Source organism: Gossypium hirsutum, chromosome D01, assembly GCF_007990345.1.
Source record: "Gossypium hirsutum isolate 1008001.06 chromosome D01, Gossypium_hirsutum_v2.1, whole genome shotgun sequence".
Taxonomy (NCBI): domain Eukaryota; kingdom Viridiplantae; phylum Streptophyta; class Magnoliopsida; order Malvales; family Malvaceae; genus Gossypium; species Gossypium hirsutum.
The window spans coordinates 41,161,985-41,171,614 of NC_053437.1; the positions used below are offsets into that span (position 1 = coordinate 41,161,985).

General features: G+C 36.4%; 1 non-coding gene across 1 annotated transcript; it reads right to left on the minus strand.

The window, feature by feature from the left end:
- Positions 1-522: 522 nt before the first annotated feature.
- LOC121214125 (small nucleolar RNA R71) lies at positions 523-629 on the minus strand. The gene has a single exon (XR_005909712.1). It is a non-coding gene; the product is annotated as a small nucleolar RNA R71 (small nucleolar RNA).
- Between the last annotated feature and the right edge of the window lie 9,001 nt (positions 630-9,630).

Consider the following 9,630-nt stretch of genomic DNA (forward strand, 5'->3'; position numbering starts at 1 on the left):
TTACTCTATGTGGACCCTGAAATAGAACGAACCTTTCGATAGTGAAGAAGACAATCGAACCAGAGAAGGACCGAAGAGGTAAACTTTGAGAATATGAATCAAGGAAATAGAGCAAACCTTGCTCAGAATCCTATCCTTATTGTCGATGATAGGGATAGAGCTTTACGACAGTATGTCGTGCTAGTATTTAATGATCTTAATCTGGGTATTAAGAGACCCGAAATCGAGGCACAACAATTCGAGCTGAAGTCAGTCATGTTCCAGATGCTTCAGACTGTGGGCCAATTCAGTGGAATGCCAACTGAAGATCCTCATCTTCACTTAAGACTATTTATGGAAGTGAGCGATTCTTTCAAGTTTGTTGGAGTACCCGAAGATGCATTACGACTGAAGTTGTTCCCATATTCGCTAAGGGACAGAGCTCGTGCCTGGTTGAACTCATTGCCACCGAACTCCATTTCTACATGGCAAGAGTTAGCCGAGAGATTCCTCATGAAGTATTTCCCGCCGAGCAAGAATGCCAAGTTGAGGAATGAGATCACTGCCTTCCAACAAATGGATGATGAGTCCCTGTATGAGGCATGGGAAAGGTACAAAGAGTTCTTACGAAAGTGCCGACATCATGGAATCCCATATTGCATTCAACTTGAGACATTCTATAATGGTCTTAACGCTCACACGAGGATGGTAGTGGATGCCTCTGCTAATGGTGCTCTCCTTTCTAAGTCTTATAATGAGGCTTACGAAATTATTGAGAGGATTGCCAACAACAATTATCAATGGCCAACCAATCGAGCAACGTTAGGAAGACGAGTCACTAGAATACATTTAGTGGACGCTCTCACTTCACTCGCATCTTAGGTATCTTCAATATCCTCAATGCTTAAGAATCTTACCACTAATGGGTCTAACAGTTTTACAGCCCAACCACCTAACCAATTTGAGAATATAGCCTGTGTGTATTGTGGGGAAGCACATTTGTTTGAAGAATGTCAATCGAACCCCGAATCCGTATATTACATGGGTGACCAAAATAAAAGTCAAGGGAAGCAAGGACTGCAATCCAACTTTTATAACTCATCATGGCGAAATCACCCGAATTTTTCCTGGAGTAACCAAGAGGCTGGAACTAGTAACACTTACGCCCAACGTAGACCAACTCAGCCGCCTATTTTCCCCCAACAGGGTCAGAAACCAACCCAAGCGGAACCATCCAATAACTTAGAGAATCTATTGAAGGCATACATGGCAAAAAATGACGCCATTCTAAGGAATTTGGAGAATCAAGTGGGCCAGCTTGCTACTGAACTCAAGAACCGACCACAAGGTGCTCTACCTAGTGACACGGAGAATCTGAGAAATCTAGGGAAGGAACATTGTAAAGCGTTGACATTGAGGAGCGGAAAGACAGTAGAGCCCAACACTGTCAAAGTTAAAAATGACCCAGTTGACCCTCAATATTCAGAAGAAGTTCAACCAAGTGTTGAAATTCTAGTTTCACTAGAACCAGAATCTGTAAAACCCGACAAAGTAACCTTAGGACTAGCTAATTCTGATCAACTAACAACGTCATTAGATGCAAAATTGTCACCAAAGACAAATCAACCAAAATCAGTCCCAGTAATGAAACCACCACCACCTTACCCACAAAGACTTCAAAAACAAAAACAAGAGATTCAATTCAAGAAGTTCCTTGATGTACTCAAGCAACTTCACATCAACATCCCGTTGGTTGAAGCACTTGAGCAAATGCCGAACTACGTCAAGTTCATGAAAGATATCTTGTCTAAGAAATGAAGACTTGGAGAATTTGAGATGGTAGCTCTGATGAAGGAATGCAGAGCATATCTTCAAGACAAACTACCCTAAAAATTGAAAGATCATGGATGTTTTACCATACCGTGCAACATTGGAGCAACATATTGTGGTAAGGCATTATGTGACTTAGGTGTAAGTACCAACTTGATGCCTACGTCAATATTTAGGATGTTGGGGATAGGAGAAGTTAGACCAACTACAGTTATGCTTCAACTAGCATATCGATCCTTAGCACATCCAGAAGGAAAAATCGAGGACGTATTGGTACATGTAGATAAGTTTATCTTCCCTACTAACTTTGTAATTCTAGATTTTGAAGCAGACAAAGAAGTATCAATCATCCTAGGAAGGCTGTTCCTAGCAACTGGAATGACCCCTATTGATGTGCAGAAAGGCGAGCTCGCTATGCGTGTTCAGGATGATCAGGTAACATTTAACGTCTTTAAGTCTATGCGATTTCCTGACACAATGGATGATTGCTTTGTAGTGTCCGATTTAGAGGATTTAATAGTGGAGAAGGAACTCAACTGTGTTGAGGACCCACTGGAAGGAATTTTGACATCGAATCCTCCAAATGATGAAGAGGAGGATAAATACTTAGCTTTGCTAGAAGCTAATCAAAGGGGATTTAATCCGCAATCCCATTTTGAAACTTTGGAGTTAGAAAAGAGGGACTATTATCAACCAAAAGCGTCAATCGAGGAACCACCTAAATTAGAGCTCAAGGTATTACCTTCTCATTTAAAATACATTTATTTAGGTAATGCTTCTACTCTGTCTGTGATTGTTTCAGCAGAATTGACCACTAAGTAAGAAGAGAAACTTATCTTAGTTCTGAAACATTTCAAGAAGGCCATCAGATGGACCATAGCCAATATTCGCGGCACTAGTCCATCTATATGCATGCACAAGATTATCCTAGGAGATGGCAAAAAAGGGGCGATCGATGGACAACAGAGACTGAACTCCATCATGAAGGACGTAGTAAAAAAAGAGATCATCAAGTGGTTAGATACGGGTATCATCTATCCCATCTCAAACAGTTCATGGGTAAGCTCAATTCAGTGCGTGCCAAAAAAAGAGGTATCATAGTCGTAGAGAACGAGAACAATAAGTTGATACCGACTAGAATGGTTACAGGATAGAGAATCTGTATCGATTACCGGAAGCTAAACAAGGCGACTAGGAAAGATCACTTTGTTAGAGTATGCCCAAAAGATCAATCATGAAATGGTTGTAATAACATACTTGATTTATCATGTTTATTAATATAATGCGTTACCATTATTATTTCAGTTTCTTTTCTGTTCGTATAATTAACTTGTTTTATAATAATGTCCTGAGAATAATATGATTATTCTTAAAAGGTTCTTCGTCAAGTATTATTGTTGGCTAGGACAACAATAATGCATTAAGACTAACATGTAGTTGATTGATGATAAAGAGTTGTTATTGATATGGAGTGTCAAAATCAATGCATGAATATGTATGTTAGAGAACAACATATTGGACTGACCCATTATAAGTATGTTTTTTAGATTATTATGTAATTGTCACAACATTACTCATAGTGCTTAATATGTATATGATTCTCAGACTTGAGATCATCATTATCCAAACATCGTGAGTTGTATATTTTGATACAGTCAAACGTACATCGTAACTGGTTGTTCTATAAAGGCTGATGTTGGATGCACCATGATCTATGTAGAGGGATATGGTTGATCGATATAGGATAAGTCCCTCCTACATAATGGGAGTAATATCTTGGCCACTTGATTGAGTGAGACTAGAAATGCATGGTCATGCTCAAATAAGCTAATATGAGATGTCATACTTATTTGTATATCATAGTCTACTGAAGATATCAAGGAACATTGGATGGACTATCAAGTGTGACTATTTCATGACTTGTAGCCAACCCAGAGATAAAGGACTTAAGGATTAATGCATGAAAGGTTAATCGCAAAAAGGTTATGTCGAATCATGATTTCTTATAACTTAGGTAGCAATGATGCATTGCTAGATGCCACTCATTATTTGTAACATTAGAATCGTTCTAGTATTACTGCTAACGTTACAAGGACCTACAGGGTCACACCTTATGGTTGAAATGAACTAAATAAAACATAGTTGGTATTATGTTTGGTTGTCACATGAATTAAATTAATTGTAGAATTAATTTAATTGGGTAATAAAATATCGAACTTATTATATGTACAAGGTTGTTGTACGCATAATGAGAACATAGTTCTATTAATATATGAAATTTGGTTCGTATATAAATTCAAATAAATATTGTTTATCGAAATCATTATTATAATTAATGTAATTATAATTTTCGGTTTTAAACATTGTTTTATTTATTTAATTTTTGTTATGATTATTATGTTCGAAATATTTAATGAATTATGATTCATTATATATATCAATTATAAAAGGGTTAAAAAGTGTGTTTTAAAAAAAACCCTAAAAAAATAAAAAATCCCCTTTTTCCTTTGCTTAAAAAAAAGGTCCAGCAGCCGTCAAGCAAAGTCTTCTCAAAAATAGTTTTGGAGATTTTTCCTATTCATTTTCAACTAGGTGGATTACGTAGAGGCCGGAGTCATCAAATGTTGCGGCTTAGTTTGATAGTAGATCAGCATACTTGTTGCCGAAGCGTCACTGTCTACTCAGTTTAAAGATTCGGTAATTTTGAAACCTTTATTTCACCCCGATTCATTCCTCGCACATGGATCCATGGTTTGGATCACCGAATGAATTAATTTTTGCTGCGCCGTGGGGGTTCCGGTGTTCCAACAGTGGTATCAGAGGCACTTGTGTGATACGGACTCGGGTTTAAATACTTGGATGATGCAATTATATGATATGTATGCTTGAATTTTATTACGTTTTTGACTGTTTAAATTGTTTAAGCATAAGCTGATAACTGTTCCTTTCGATAATTGATTAAATGTTAATAATGGTATTGTGGCCTATTTGGTTTTATGTTATTACTGTTAAGTGCTAACAAATCTATAATGGTGTGACAGTGGTTTTTACAGTTTCTAGTAAGAGTTAACTGGTTAGTGGAACAAGAGTTGTTCTGGCATGGAACCTCAAGGATTAAAATCCTAAAAACATGATTCTGTTGATAAAAGTTATCAAATCATGAGTTTTCTTTTGACTGGGGTATGCGGTGTTAGAGTATGCCCAAAGATCAATCATGAGATGGTTGTAATAACACACTTAATTTATCATGTTTATTAATATAAGGCGTTACCATTATTATTTCAGTTTCTTTTCTGTGTGTATAAATAAACTGTTTTATAATAATGTCCTGAGAATAATATGATTATTCTTAAAAGATCCTTAGTCAAGTATTATTGTTGGATAGGACAACGATAATGCACTAAGACTAACATGCAGTTGATTGATGATAAAGAGTTGTCATTGATATGGAATGTTAGAATCGATGCATGAATATGTGTGTTAGAGAACAACATATTGGACTGACCCATTATGAGTATGTTTCTTGGATTATTATATAATTGCCACGACATTACTCATAGTGATTAATATGTATATGATCCTCAGACTTGAGATCATCATAATCCTAACATCGTGAGTAGTATATCTTGATACAGTCAAACGTACACCGTAACTGGTTGTTCTATAAAGGCTGATGTTGGATATACCACAATCGATGTAGAGGGATATGGTTGGTCGACATAGAATAAGTCCCTCCTACATAATAGGAGTAATATCTTAGGCCACCTGATTAAGTGAGACTAGAAATGCATGGCCATGCTCAAATAAGTTGATATGAGATGTCATACTTATTTGTATATCGTAGTCTGCTTAAGATATCAAGGAACATGGAATGGACAATGCAAGTGTGACTATTCCATGACTTGTGTCCAATCCAGAGATAAATGACTTAAGGATTATTGCATAAAAGGTTAATCATAAAAAGGTTATGTCGAGTCATGATCTCTTGTGACTTAGGTAGCAATGATGCATTGCTAGATGCCACTCATTGTTTGTAACATTGGAATCGTTCTAGTATTACTGCTAACGTTACAGGAACCTACAGGGTCACACCCTATAGTTGAAATGAACGAAATAAGCCATAGTTGGTATTTTTTTTGGGGGTCGCTTGAATTAAATTAAATATAGAATTAATTTAATTTGGTAATTAAATTTCCAACACATTATGTACAAGGTTGTTGTACGCATAATGAGGACATGAATTTGGTTAGCATATGAATTCAAATAAATATATGGTTTACTGAAATTATATTATAATTAATGTAATTATAATTTTCAGTTTAAAATATTATTATATTTATTTAATTCCTAAAAACCCTAAAAATAAAAGATATATAAGGATCTCGTTTTCCCTTTGCTTGGGTCTAGCAGCCGTCAAAGAAAAATCACTTTCAAAATTGTTTTGGGGATTTCTTCCGTTCGTAGTCAACTGGGTGGATTACATAGAGGCCGGGATCACGATAGATTGTGGCTTGGTTCGACAGCAGATCAGACTACTCGTTGTTGAGGCATTGATGTCTACTCTGAATAAACATTAGGTAATTTTGCAACCTTTTCACCCCGATTCATTCCTCACACATGGATTCGTGGTTGGGATCGACGAATTATTATTTTTCCACTGCGCCATAGGTGTGCTGGTGGTCCAACATGCGGTTCGTACCGCGGGGGCTCCACTTCCTCCGATGGCCTCAGACCCCATCTTCTTACAGTATGTTTTATAATAAATAAAACTCGGCGGGCCATAAAAGGTTGAAAGGATATTTTATAATTCACCTTAACAAAACGTTGAATTATGTATGCTATTTTTGACATGCACGGTGTTTGAAATGTTTAGTTATAGCCCGATGACCCATTAGATAAAAGGTTGTAATTTTTTTAAATACGGCCTGCGTGTCCTGCCTTACTACTATTCTCTTGTATTTCTCTTCTCATCTTACTCCTTCGTATGTAAAACGAGTTTCTACATATTGTAATTTGTAAGAGTTGCTGTGGGCTAGACGAGAAGGAAGATGAGCCAACTAGTGTGGACCGATAGCTTGTGAAACTGCTTACACTTTTAGGTTTCCTTTTGGTTCTCCTATTGGCTTGGGTTGCACCACCTTAGTTTATGGGCTATAACTATTGCATTTATTTATTGCTTTATTTATTCATGTATGAGATGCTATGGATGTATAAAGCATGCCAAATTTTAAATATATTAAAATTTGATAATAATGAACCTTATTAATTGATGAGATCAATTAAAAGGCTAAATGGACTAAAGTAGACCATAATTGGTGAAATAGAACAACCTTAATAAAATCCCTCAATTAAAATATTAAGTCAAGATAGCCTTTTAATTTTGCCCTCGTTAAGGCCTCGATCAATACTGTGTAGGTTCTACTAAAGTGAAGTACTAGTATTTATCTTGGTTAAACGCGAAGAATAAACAAGTGATATTCACTGGTTAAAATTGGTTAATGACTTAACTAGGTTACTCTAATAGGATTAGAAACCTAAAGGCAAGTAATTTGGATAAATCATAAGATGATTCGAATAAGAGTTGTTCACCAAACATTAGGAGTTACATAAGATGTAATTAGCAAATGTTGCTTACCTAAATAACCATAATCTTGAGAGTAAAGCCAAGGCTGACTTAAGAGGAGGTGAAATATGGATCCTTAACACACTTGAAATACTCTTCGAGAAAGTCTTTCCGAAACTAATATATGAGGGTTATTAATTTTGTTATAAAATAGTGGAAATATCTTTTAATAAAGTCCTTTTAATGATTGATATAAACTTGGTAAATTTACACATGCATATTTTATTGTTGTAGATATATTATGGCTGCAAACACTAATACACTCTCATTGCGATCGATCCTTGAGAAAGAAAATTTGAATGGTTTGAATTTTCTTGACTGGTTCCATAACTTGAGGATTTTCCTCAAACAAGAACAAAAATTATATGCCATTGAACAACCGCTTCCTAATGAACCACCCGTTAATGCCTCGAGGGCTGATAGAGATGCTTACAAGAAGCATCTTGATGACATGGTAGATGTTGGATGTCTTATGCTTGCCACTATGAATCCAGAACTTCAGAACCAACATGAGGACATGGTTGCTTATAAAATGATCAAGCACCTGAAAGAACTTTATCAAGGGCAAGCATGGCAAGAGAGGTTCAATATCTCTAAGGCCCTATTCCAATGTAAGCTGGCTGAAGGAAGCCGAGTAGGACCTCATGTCCTTAAGATGATTGGCTATATTGAAAGCCTGTCTAAGTTTGGGTTTCCATTGAGCCAAGAGTTGGCCACTGATGTTATTCTACAATCGTTGCTGGATAGCTACAGCCAGTTTGTCCTCAATTTCAATATGAATGAAATTGACAAGACTCTGCCACAGTTGCTCAGTATGTTACGAATTGCTGAAGGCAACATGAAAAAGCTGTAATAACAAGGGTAAGGGAAATGCCAAAGTTCAGACAAAGCCCAAGGGCAAAGGTAGGCCCAAGCCTGGAAAAGGAAAAGTTGCATTGAAACCTAAAGGTGGGGTGTCTAAGGAAGGAAACTATTTTCATTGTGGTGTGACTGGACATTGGAAGCGGAACTGCCCTATCTATCTTGAGGAAGTTAAGAAGGCCAAAACAAGCGAAACGTCTGCTTCAGGTATTTATGTTATTGATATTAATTTATCAACTACTACTTCATGAGTATTAGATACTGGTTGTGGTTCTCATATTTGTACTTCTGTATAGGGACTACAAAGGAGTAGGACTTTGGCTAGAGGAGATGTGGACATGCGAGTTGGAAATGGAGCAAAAGTTGTTGCATTAGTTGTGGGAACATATACTTTATCTTTGCCTAGTGGACTTGATTTGTGTTTAAAGGATTGTTATTTTGTACCCAGTTTGACTAAAAACATTATTTCAATTTCTTGTTTAGACAATACTGGTTTTGAGATAATTATTAAGAATAATTGTTGTTCCTTTTATCTTAATAATGTTTTCTATGGTTTGGCACAATTGATTAATGGCCTCTATATTTTAGATGAAATGAATTTCATTTACAACATAAATACTAAAAGATCGAAAATAAATGACTCAAATCAAACTTATCTATGGCATTGTCGTTTGGGGCCACATAAGTGAGAAACGCATATCCAAACTCCATAAAGATGGTCTCTTGGATTCATTTGTTTTTGGAAAATTTGAAGTATGTGAATCTTGCTTATTGGGAAAACTGACTAAACCTCCTTTTACTGGTAAAAGTGAACGAGCTAGGGATTTATTGGGCCTAATACATTCTGATGTATGTGGACCAATAAATACACAGGCTAGAGGTAGATTTCACTACTTCATTACTTTCACTGATGATTTCAGTAGATATGAGTATGTCTATCTCATGCACCATAAGTCTGAGTCCCTTGAAAAGTTCAAGCAATTCAAAAATGAAGTACAAAATCAACTAGGCAAAACTATGAAGACACTTCAATCTGATCGAGGTGGAGAGTATTTGAGCCTAGAGTTTGATGATCATTTGAAGGAATGTGGGATTGTCTCACAACTTACTCCTCCTGGTACTCCTCAATGGAATGGAGTTTCTGAAAGAAGAAATCAAACTCTGTTAGACATGGTTCGATCCATGATGAGTCATGCTGATCTACCGACTTTTTTTTGGGGACATGCACTTGAGACAGCTGCTTTCACACTAAATCGTGTTCTATCTAAATCGGTTCAAAAGACACCATATGAGATATGGACTGGAAAGCACCCTTGTATGTCTTTTATGAAAATTTA